Below are 10,089 nucleotides of genomic sequence, written 5' to 3'. Positions count from 1 at the left end.
TCATACGCTGGTCCAGAAGATATTGTTGACATTTTTCAATTTTTGTCAACAAATATGACTGCCAGCTACATCAAAACTTATGAAAATTGATGTTATTTTGTAGCATGATGTAATTAAAGTCGTAAATAACATATATTTTGTGAAAAAGATATTTTGTGTAAATTTTTGTGACTTATAAATAAGATATATCTATTTTTTCTGAAAACAGAATTTATAAATGTCTATTTTTTATAATAATTAATTTTCATAAATAACATAAATATGGCAAAGCAATTATCTGTTGACAGATTTTAAGTTGTCACAACAGAATTGGATGCCATATACAATTTTGAGTCACTTATCTTCTGTTAATTACTAACTTATTAAATATTATTAAATATTGTACATTAAAATTTTGATATATTTATACAAAAAATAAGAATGAAATATTATATTTCTACTTAGTACCTCGATTTATGTTACTGTATTATATTATCAAGATTTTATGTTATATATAAATATCTAAATATATAAACTTCAGAGGTTGATTGTTGGAAAATTGTTATTGTTATATATTACATATATTATATTATGATATTGTATAGCATAATAGAATAATTTAATATATCTTTAATAACGTTCTATCTTTTTAATGTTTTATTCTTTTATAATCGTCTTCCCATTTTCCAATGCAATAATAATTACATTACTGTTTAAGAATCTATTTGTAATCGTCCCGTCTTTTCATGTGTCATTTATCTTCTATAAATAAATATTCATCTCCATTCTACCATGAAGATCAAACTTCAACATCAGTTCAATCATATTCTACATTCTTCCAACTTTTTCTCTACTATCTCTCTCAAAGTCCAAGCAAATGGAAAAAAAACTTCAATGAAGATGACGTTATTAATAGAATGAGTAGGTACCAGTTCTCTATTATTCACCTTCAGGACGAGGTAAGTTCTTCGTCAAATTTTTCAGTCATTTTTTCTTTTAGAAGATTTCTTCTACTCTTTTTATTTGTGTGACGAATTTCTTCTACTCTTTTACAATATCCTCATTTTAACCTTAACTAATCCATGTTTTTGTTAAAAAAAATTCACTCTTTGGAGGCTGTTGGTTTTGTGGATCGTGCATTCGCCATTCTTTATGATGACGATCTTGAGCGTCAATGGACTTTAACAGATGAAGTAGGGAATAAACATGTGGTGACTTATAACAAGAATTTACAAAAACCAATGCTAATTGGAGGATGGACTGAATTAAGGCACCTTTATGAACTACAGGATTTCCACACTATTTATTTTGGATATGTCGGTCATTCTTGCTTCCACATCACTGTTTTTCCCAGTAAATGCAAACCTTTGTCTATTGCACGTTTTCTTAAAAGAATTGAGGCAGATGAACCCCTTTTCAATGGACCGAAGTTGCATTTCTTCATATTTCTGAATCCAAACCAATGCAATGCTAGCCATCTGGTGAGATTCATTTCATATTTATTACTAAATGGATGTTTATTTCATATTTATATTTATGTTTCCAAATTATTTTTAACATTTAATCCATATATTAATTTCATTAATACTTTATGTATTTTTTAGGATTTGCCAGCTGATTTTGGCAATTATCTTCATCAAGGAAGATTTAAATACATTTTTCTTTATGGACCGCGTAAAACAGTCAAGTGCAAACTATTATTGAGAAATCATCCTAAGAAGTCTAGCAAAATTGGAAGTAGGTGGAAGGAATTTTGTACTGCTTATGGATTTCATCAAACTATTGACTTGGTGTTTGAAGTGGACCACATGAAAAGCAATCAGAATGTCAAAGTGCTAACATTTTGTAATTTTTAATTTACAGTTAGTATAAATAGTTTTATTTCTATTTCTGCTACTTATGTAGTTGTCAACCTAGAAGTTTTTATATTCTCAACAATGCATATTTATAGTTCTACCTTCTTATCAATGAAATCTTTTTGAAGCTTCTCTGAAATTCTCTGAAAGATGAATAAAATAATTTTGTTTTATAATTCAAATGAAATATATATCATGGTATTGAAAGATGAAAAGTTCGACGATTGATGAAAAGTTTTGTCTGTTCTATAATCATATGTATGGATGTATGTTGCTTTAGTATGTGCATACACTGATTGTATGTTATCATTTTCACACATAATGAGGTTAAAATTGCAGATACTTCCTATGAAACAGTCCTCTTTGTTGTACTATATATAGTAGTGCATAAAAAAGACTTCTGATTGTACCTACATAAAAAACAAATGTTTTGTTAGTTGCAAGAACAAATCAACTCTGAAATAAGTGCTATATATATGAATGATTCTGATGTATTAACACTCAACACTGCATGCTCTTTCTATTTTTAATGTTTGTCTACTGCTAAAAACTTTTTGTACTCTTACAAGTGCTTCCTGTTATAATTACAAATATCTTTGTTTCCACAATTGTGATTAGAGGTACAATCTACACCAAAAAGTTTAACAAAGACATTCACCAATATAGTAATAAAACAGTAAACACTTTTGCATCCATTGAGTCAACTTACCTTTCTTTTTGCTTCTTCCATTGTAACCTTTGAAACTATTCCATAACATTTTGGTACTGTAATGGAGCAAAACGATTGTAAAAATGCAAGGCTGAGAAGGAAACTGGTGCTACAACAAAGGTTCAATGTAAGAAGTAATCAACATTCTTGTAAGTCATTAACATCTTACTTAAAACATTTATCTTCCTTAATTCTTCATCAATAATTTTTTTAAAAATGATGCATTTGTATGTTTATATGTTTTTTTATGTTGCAGATGACAAAGAAGAGAATGCAAGAAAGAAAACTAAATTTGCAAACCATTCTTCTCAAAGTAACAAAATCTCAGGATTTCTTTTTAGAATTATATTTGTAAATGTATGTTTTGGATTGTAACTTCACAAGGCAGATGCATAATCAAACATTTTTGTTGTTTTAATCACAGGTCAAGCAACTGTATCTAAAAAATCATTTCAGAAAAATATACACAGGAAGCCATTACAACAGTTGGATATTAGTAAGTATTCTTTTTCTAAGCTATATCTTTACAGATTGTTGTTAAATGAATCACTGAAGTATTGTTGTTTATTTTTTTAATAACAATGCTTCTACAATAATCCTTTTCTAGATGTTGACAACAACAACCTTCAGAATATGAATTCAATATTTCACAGACAAATTGGTCAGTTTTGAAATTCTTCCAGTACTTAATTTTAACATTGTTTATGAATAATATTAATTCAGTCTCACTTTAAACTAAGTTTCGTTTCAATGTAGTAATTGTCAACAATTTATCAAGTTGTTCAAGTACTTTAGTTGAACAACAAATCACTTCACAATCTGCAACTTCTACTTTAACATACAATAGTACTTTCGGTATATTTCTACATTCATCTTAATTTCTTATATACCTATTGTAATGAAATGAAACTGACAAATTTTAAATTTATATCAATGTTTTTGAATGACTACAGTTTTTAACAATTACAGTCAGAGAAATTATGGACAAAATAATTACAATTCTAGTGCATGTAAGTAGATTTGTATTCATATATAACAATATTCATACTCACAATGTTAATGAAGGTAGGACAATTGTTTTCTATTGTTTTTCATAGGTGGCAGATCATAGGTTGTAAATGATTCGCATTCTGTCTCTAAGAATAAAGTTGTCAAATATCCTTTTCAAGTCATACAATCACTTCAAAACAGACACAACCCTAAACCCTAAACCCTAAACACAACATAATTGTTCAGACACAACAAATGATGATTTAGCAACGATAAGAGATGATGGTAATTCAGATATTCAACTTATTGATGTCATTATAAATTTCTTTGAAATCATTAATTAATTTTCATCTTACTAATATTGAAGCACATATTACAAGTACTACAACTACAAATGAATTGTATTGCAAAGGAGAGTTATAAGGTACATAATCTCCAACAGAATTGTATATAACTGTAGATTAAAATATATGCATTTTCATGCTAATGATTTGTAAGGATGTTCAGAACTGCTCAATATTGGAGAACCTTGCTTGGAATGCCAATATTGTAAAGCTGAACTCTGGTATGAAGAAAGAGCAGAAAAATGTAACACCTCAAAAGAAGTTGAATTCTCATTGTGTTCTCAAAAGGGAAAAGTCCAAATTCCACTATTAAAAAGACCACCTAATCTTCTTGAAGGTTTGTTAAATGGTGAAGATCAGAGAAGCAAATCATTTCTACAAAACATAAAAGTATACAATAGCATGTTTTCATTTACTTCAATTGGTGGTAAGATAGATAATTCAATGAACAATGGTTCTGCTCCACCACAATTTATTCTTAATGGACAAAAATATCACCGTATTGGCAGTTTATTGTCAGAGCATGGATCAAAGCCAAAGTTTGCACAGCTGTACATATATGATACCGAAAATGAAATGAGTAACAGAGTGAAGCATTTCAGGTCAGTGAATATATGAACTAATTTGATTATATGAAATATTTAAATACATCTGTTGACATGTATTCTCTTTATTATGTTTTAGTTCAAACCCCAAGGAGTCTGTTATAGATGAATCATTGGTTGCTGATTTGATTGAAATGATTGACAATCACAATGTTCTTGTCAAATCTTTTAGAAGAGTAAGAGATTTGTCACTGGAACATATGAAATCAGATTTCACGCTAAGACTATTTAGAGGCAGAAACAAAGACCCTAGAGTCTACAACACACCTTCATGTGATGAAATAGCTGCACTAATAGTTGGTGATTTTGGCAATATGGATGTAGGCAGAGATATAGTGGTAAAAAAATGTTCTGGTGAATTAACCAGATTGCATGAAACTCACACAACCTTCATTCCACTGCAATATCCTCTCATGTTTCCATATGGAGAAGATGGTTATCAAGAGGATATCCCAATAAGAGAATCTCATTCAAGAACTAAATCCAGGGTAAGAATTAGAATTTCTTTGCGAGAATTTATTACCTTTAGAATACAAGAAAAAGCTGTAGAAGCAGGAAATATTGTGAATGCATGCAGATTGTTCCAACAGTTTCTGGTCGATTGCTATACAATGGTTGAAGCCCAAAGGTTGTCTTTCATCAGAGCTAATCAGAAGTTAATTCGCTGTGATATTCTTAATGGATTACAAGAAGTTGTTAATAGAGGAGAGACAAATCCTTCTTTAATTAGAAGACGTATTGTCTTGCCTGCTTCATTCACTGGTGGTACCAGATACATGTTAAACAATTGTCAAGATGCTATGGCAATTTGTAAAACATTTGGATATCCTGATTTGTTCATTACTATAACATGCAATGTGAATTGGAGTGAAATAAGAGAATTTGTCTTAGCAAAAGGCTTATCAGCTTCAGATAGACCCGATATTGTATGTAGAGTGTTCAAAATGAAGCTGGATGAAATGATGACATATTTTAAAAAAAAGGACTTCTTTGGAATAACCACTGCAGGTATGTTATATATGAAGTAATATACATTATATAAATGTTTATTAAATTAAATTTTGACAACTATATTTATTATTTATTTATATATGCAGGAATGTACACAGTAGAATTCCAAAAAAGAGGTTTACCTCATGCACATATACTTTTATGGTTGGATGGAGAAAGCAAATTGAAGAATTCAACTGATATTGATAAAGTAATATCAGCTGAACTGCCAAATGCGGATTTGTACCCCAAATTGGAAAAAGTTGTCTCAAGTTACATGATTCATGGACCATGCGGACCTGCAAGACATAATTCACCTTGCATGAAGGAAGGAAGATGTTCTAAATTTTATCCTAAAAAATTCACATCTTCGACTTCAATTGATGAAGAAGGATATCCATGCTATAGAAGACTTGATAATGGTAGATTTGTTAAGAAAAATGGAATTAAGCTGGACAATAGAAGTGTTGTTCCTTACAATCCACCACTTCTAATGAGGTATCAAACACACGTCAATACAGAGTATTGCAACAAGACCAATTCAATAAAATATTTGTTCAAATATGTGAACAAAGGTCCTGACAGAGCTACTCTTAAAATAAGCAACAACTCTACACAGTCTGAAAAATCAATCATTATTGATGAGATCAAAAGGTGTTACAATTGTAGGTATCTATCACCATGTGAAGCCGCTTGGAGAATATTTGCTTTTGACATCCATCACAGATGGCCTCCTGTTCAGAGATTGACATTTCATCTTCCTGGCCAACAATCAGCTTTGTTTAAAGATGATGATGATATTAATTGGTCTTCAACAGATACGAAAATGCTAACACAATGTTTCTAGCTTGGTTTGAGGCTAACAAAGTTTATGAGGAAGGAAAAGAATTGACTTATTCAGAATTTCCAAGCAAATTTGTGTGGTTTGCCAAAGAAAAAGAATGGAAACCAAGGAAGAAAGGCTACAACATTGGTAGACTTACTTATATTCCTCCTGGGTCTGGAGAACTTTATTATTTGAGGATATTACTGACCATTCAAAAAGGTTGTATTGATTATGAAAGCATTAAGACAATTGATGGAAAATATTATGAAACATATCAAGAAGCTTGCTATGTTTTGGGATTGTTGGCTGACGACAAAGAATATATTGATGCAATACAAGAAGCAAGTGAATTTGCTTCTGGGTATCAACTTAGAAGATTATTTGTTACTTTGTTGTCGATGAATATAATTTCTAAACCAGATATAGTTTGGAATTCTACTTGGAGTATCTTATGTGATGGAATTTTGTAGCAAAAAAGAAAGGAGATGAACATACCAGGTATTTTATATTGTTTTTTATTTAATTTGCTATACATATATATTTTAATTGTATTATTTACTTATTGCAGGTCTTCAAATTCAGACTGCTGAATTATAAAAAATATGCCTGCTTGAAATAGAGGAAATGCTAATGGTAAATGGTAGAAGTTTGAAAGATTATCCTTCATTACCTCAACTTGATCTTTCAGATGTACATACATTCAATAATAGATTTATTGTTGATGAGCTACAATATAATAAACAAGACATGGCGAAAGAACATGATAGTTTGTTTAAAGCACTGAATGATGAACAAATTCATATATATCAGGATATCATGACAGCAGTTCTTTCAAAGAAGGGAGGATTCTTTTTCTTATATGGCTATGGTGGTACAGGTAAGATTTTTATGTGGAAGACATTGTCAACTGCTCTAAGAAGCCAGGGCATGATTGTTTTGAACGTAGCATCAAGTGGAATTGCTTCTTTATTACTTCCTGGTGGAAAAACAACACACTTTACCTTTTGCATCCCACTGTTAATTAATGATGAATCAACTTGCAACATAGCACAAGGTAGTCTTAGAGCAAAACTTCTTATGGCAACCAGTTTGATTATCTGGGATGAAGCACCAATGATGAATAGAATGTGCTTTGAGGCATTTGATAGAACACTAAGAGATATTATGCGAAATGTTGATGATGCCAATAAAGACAAACCATTTGGTGGCAAAGTAGTTGTGTTGGGAGGTGACTTTAGACAAATTCTACCAGTTATCAAAAAAGGATCTAGGTTTGATATCATAAAATCAACAATAAACTATTCAGAGTTATGGAATTGTTGTAAAGTGCTAAAGTTATCCAAGAACATGAGATTAAGTACTACATCAAATACTCAAACAGCCAATGAGATTCAAGAATTTGCTGATTGGATATTGAAGATTGGAGACGGAAAAATGGATCTAAATGAGAATGGTGAGTGCATGGTTGAAATTCCGGAACAGCTCCTGATTACAAACACAAATTTACCTTTATTGGCATTGGTTGAATTTGTCTATCCTCAATTTGTGGTTAACATGCTGAAGCCTAATTATTTTGATGATGGAGTAATTTTGTGCCCAACAAAGGATTTTGTAGAGCAAGTAAATGATTTCATGTTGTCTTTAATCGGTGGTGAAGAGGTGACTTATTTAAGTTCAGATACACCTTGCCAATCTGATGAACAAGATGAAATGCAATTTGAATGGTTTACATCTGAATTTTTAAATGATATCAAATGTTCAGGGATACCAAATCATAAACTGAAGTTGAAAACAAGTTTTCCAATTATGCTCTTGAGAAACATTGATCAAGCGAAAGGTCTATGCAATGGCACAAGATTGCAAGTCAACCATTTAGGCAAGAATGTAATCTCTGCAACTGTAATTACTGGAAAAAACATTGGTGACAGGATTTTTATACCAAGAATGGATTTAGTGCCATCTGATTCAGGGTTGCCTTTCAAATTTCAAAGAAGACAGTTTCCGATATCGTTATGCTTTGCAATGACGATTAACAAAAGTCAAGGATAAACACTTTCTAGAGTCGGCCTTTATCTTCCACAACCTGTATTCACACATGGCCAACTATATGTTGCTATTTCTAGAGTCAAAACCAAAAGAGGATTGAAAATACTTATATTGGATGAAGATGGAAAGGTAACAAACACAACTAAAAACGTTGTGTACAAAGAAATTTTTTAAACTCTTTGAAAAAGAATAAATTATAGGTATGTCATTTCTAATTTTTTTTTCATTTCAAAGCTGTTATAAATATATATCAACTCTTTTATGTTATGCTCTGCCATGCAGGAAAATCATGGTACAAAAAAGGTTGAATAAAGAAGTCATTGTGTACAAAAGGAATTTGTGTACAAAAGGAATTTATGACTTTGATTACCAAATGAGACATTCTAGGTATGTAATTTATTCTTTTTTTATTCTTATATTAACAAAGTAGTGTATTAGTCATATTTTTGTTGTTGGTGGTTGAAGATAATATTCAATGAAATCAAATATTAACTTGACATACCACTTTAATTACATTCTAAATTGATCTATTCTATTGATACATTTCAACATCTTTTAAAAACATTAGATTCTCATCATATAGATTATTAAATATCCAAAAACCCATTGCTATTACCACAATTATTACATGTAAAAAAAACCCGTGCGTTGCACCGGTAGAAGGACTAGTATCTCTACAATACTTGTGCGTATGGACCACGAGCTATAAGAGAGTGAGGATATTGTGCAGGTCAATTTTTGACTAGCAAGTTGGATAAATTTATATAAGCAGATTAAGATATAATTGTGCGAGCCATTGTACATTTTATTTTTCAAACTGCTTTTAACATTTTTTTTATGTTTTTATTTTTGGGAAAATCTAGATTCACCAGTTGGGTTTATTAACTTTATATATATAATGTGTCAAAAGCTAATTAACTTTAATTTTAAATTAAATTAAATAATTGTTTTCAAGGAGATGGACTAAATTAAGCAATAGAAATCATGAATAAAAGTATTTAATCTTATTATTTTATATCAACTACATGATAGATCCAATAAAAAATAAATCTAGTTAGGTTAGATTTCAGATAATGTTGATACTATATTAAGAAGTAGACTTTAAGTCTAACATAACTATATAAAACCGACTTATAAGATGACGTTTGTATCAACTTATAATGTAAATATGTTTTATTTGTAGTGTGTGATTTTCAATAAGAAAACTGATGTGGGACTTCTACAGTTTGCAAATGACACCCTTTTTGTAAGTAAAGCAAGTACCGAACATATGTAAGTAAAAGAAGCTATCTTGAGAACATATGTAAGTACTATTTTTCCAAATCTAAAGTTGGTGGGCTCTGATTGAATAAGGCATTGACACAAAATTACTCAAAGATTTTAAATTGCGAGTACATGAAGATACGGTTTCAGAATCTACGCATGCCAATTAGGGAAACCCAAGTAAAAAATAATTAGGGAAAGTTATGATAAATAAAGTAAAACAAGCTTTCTATGTGAAAAGGAAAACAATTTTCTTTTCTAAAAGGGTATACCTCGTAAAAAATGTAATTTCAGCTTTACCACTATACTTTATATCCTTCTTCAAGCTCTAAACATTGTGTGTAAGGAACTCACAAAAATTCAAAGGAGCTTCCTATGGGGTTGGGATTGCGAGGACAAAAAGATAACTTGGATCAAGTGGGACAACTTATGTAAACCTAAGGTCGAAGGGGGGTTAGGTATAAGAGACATCAAAAACTTC

The 10,089-nt window shown here is 30.4% G+C and overlaps 1 pseudogene; it reads left to right on the top strand.

The window, feature by feature from the left end:
* Positions 1 to 2,605: 2,605 nt before the first annotated feature.
* LOC114173601 (uncharacterized) lies at positions 2,606 to 8,519 on the top strand (annotated as a pseudogene).
* The last annotated feature ends 1,570 nt before the right edge of the window (positions 8,520 to 10,089 follow it).

Source organism: Vigna unguiculata, chromosome 2 (assembly GCF_037176805.1).
Source record: "Vigna unguiculata cultivar grain cowpea cultivar isolate G323 ecotype 2 chromosome 2, ASM3717680v1, whole genome shotgun sequence".
In the NCBI taxonomy this organism is placed as follows: domain Eukaryota; kingdom Viridiplantae; phylum Streptophyta; class Magnoliopsida; order Fabales; family Fabaceae; genus Vigna; species Vigna unguiculata.
Note: the sequence above shows the minus strand (reverse complement) of the source record. Positions and strands in the feature narration are given on the sequence as shown.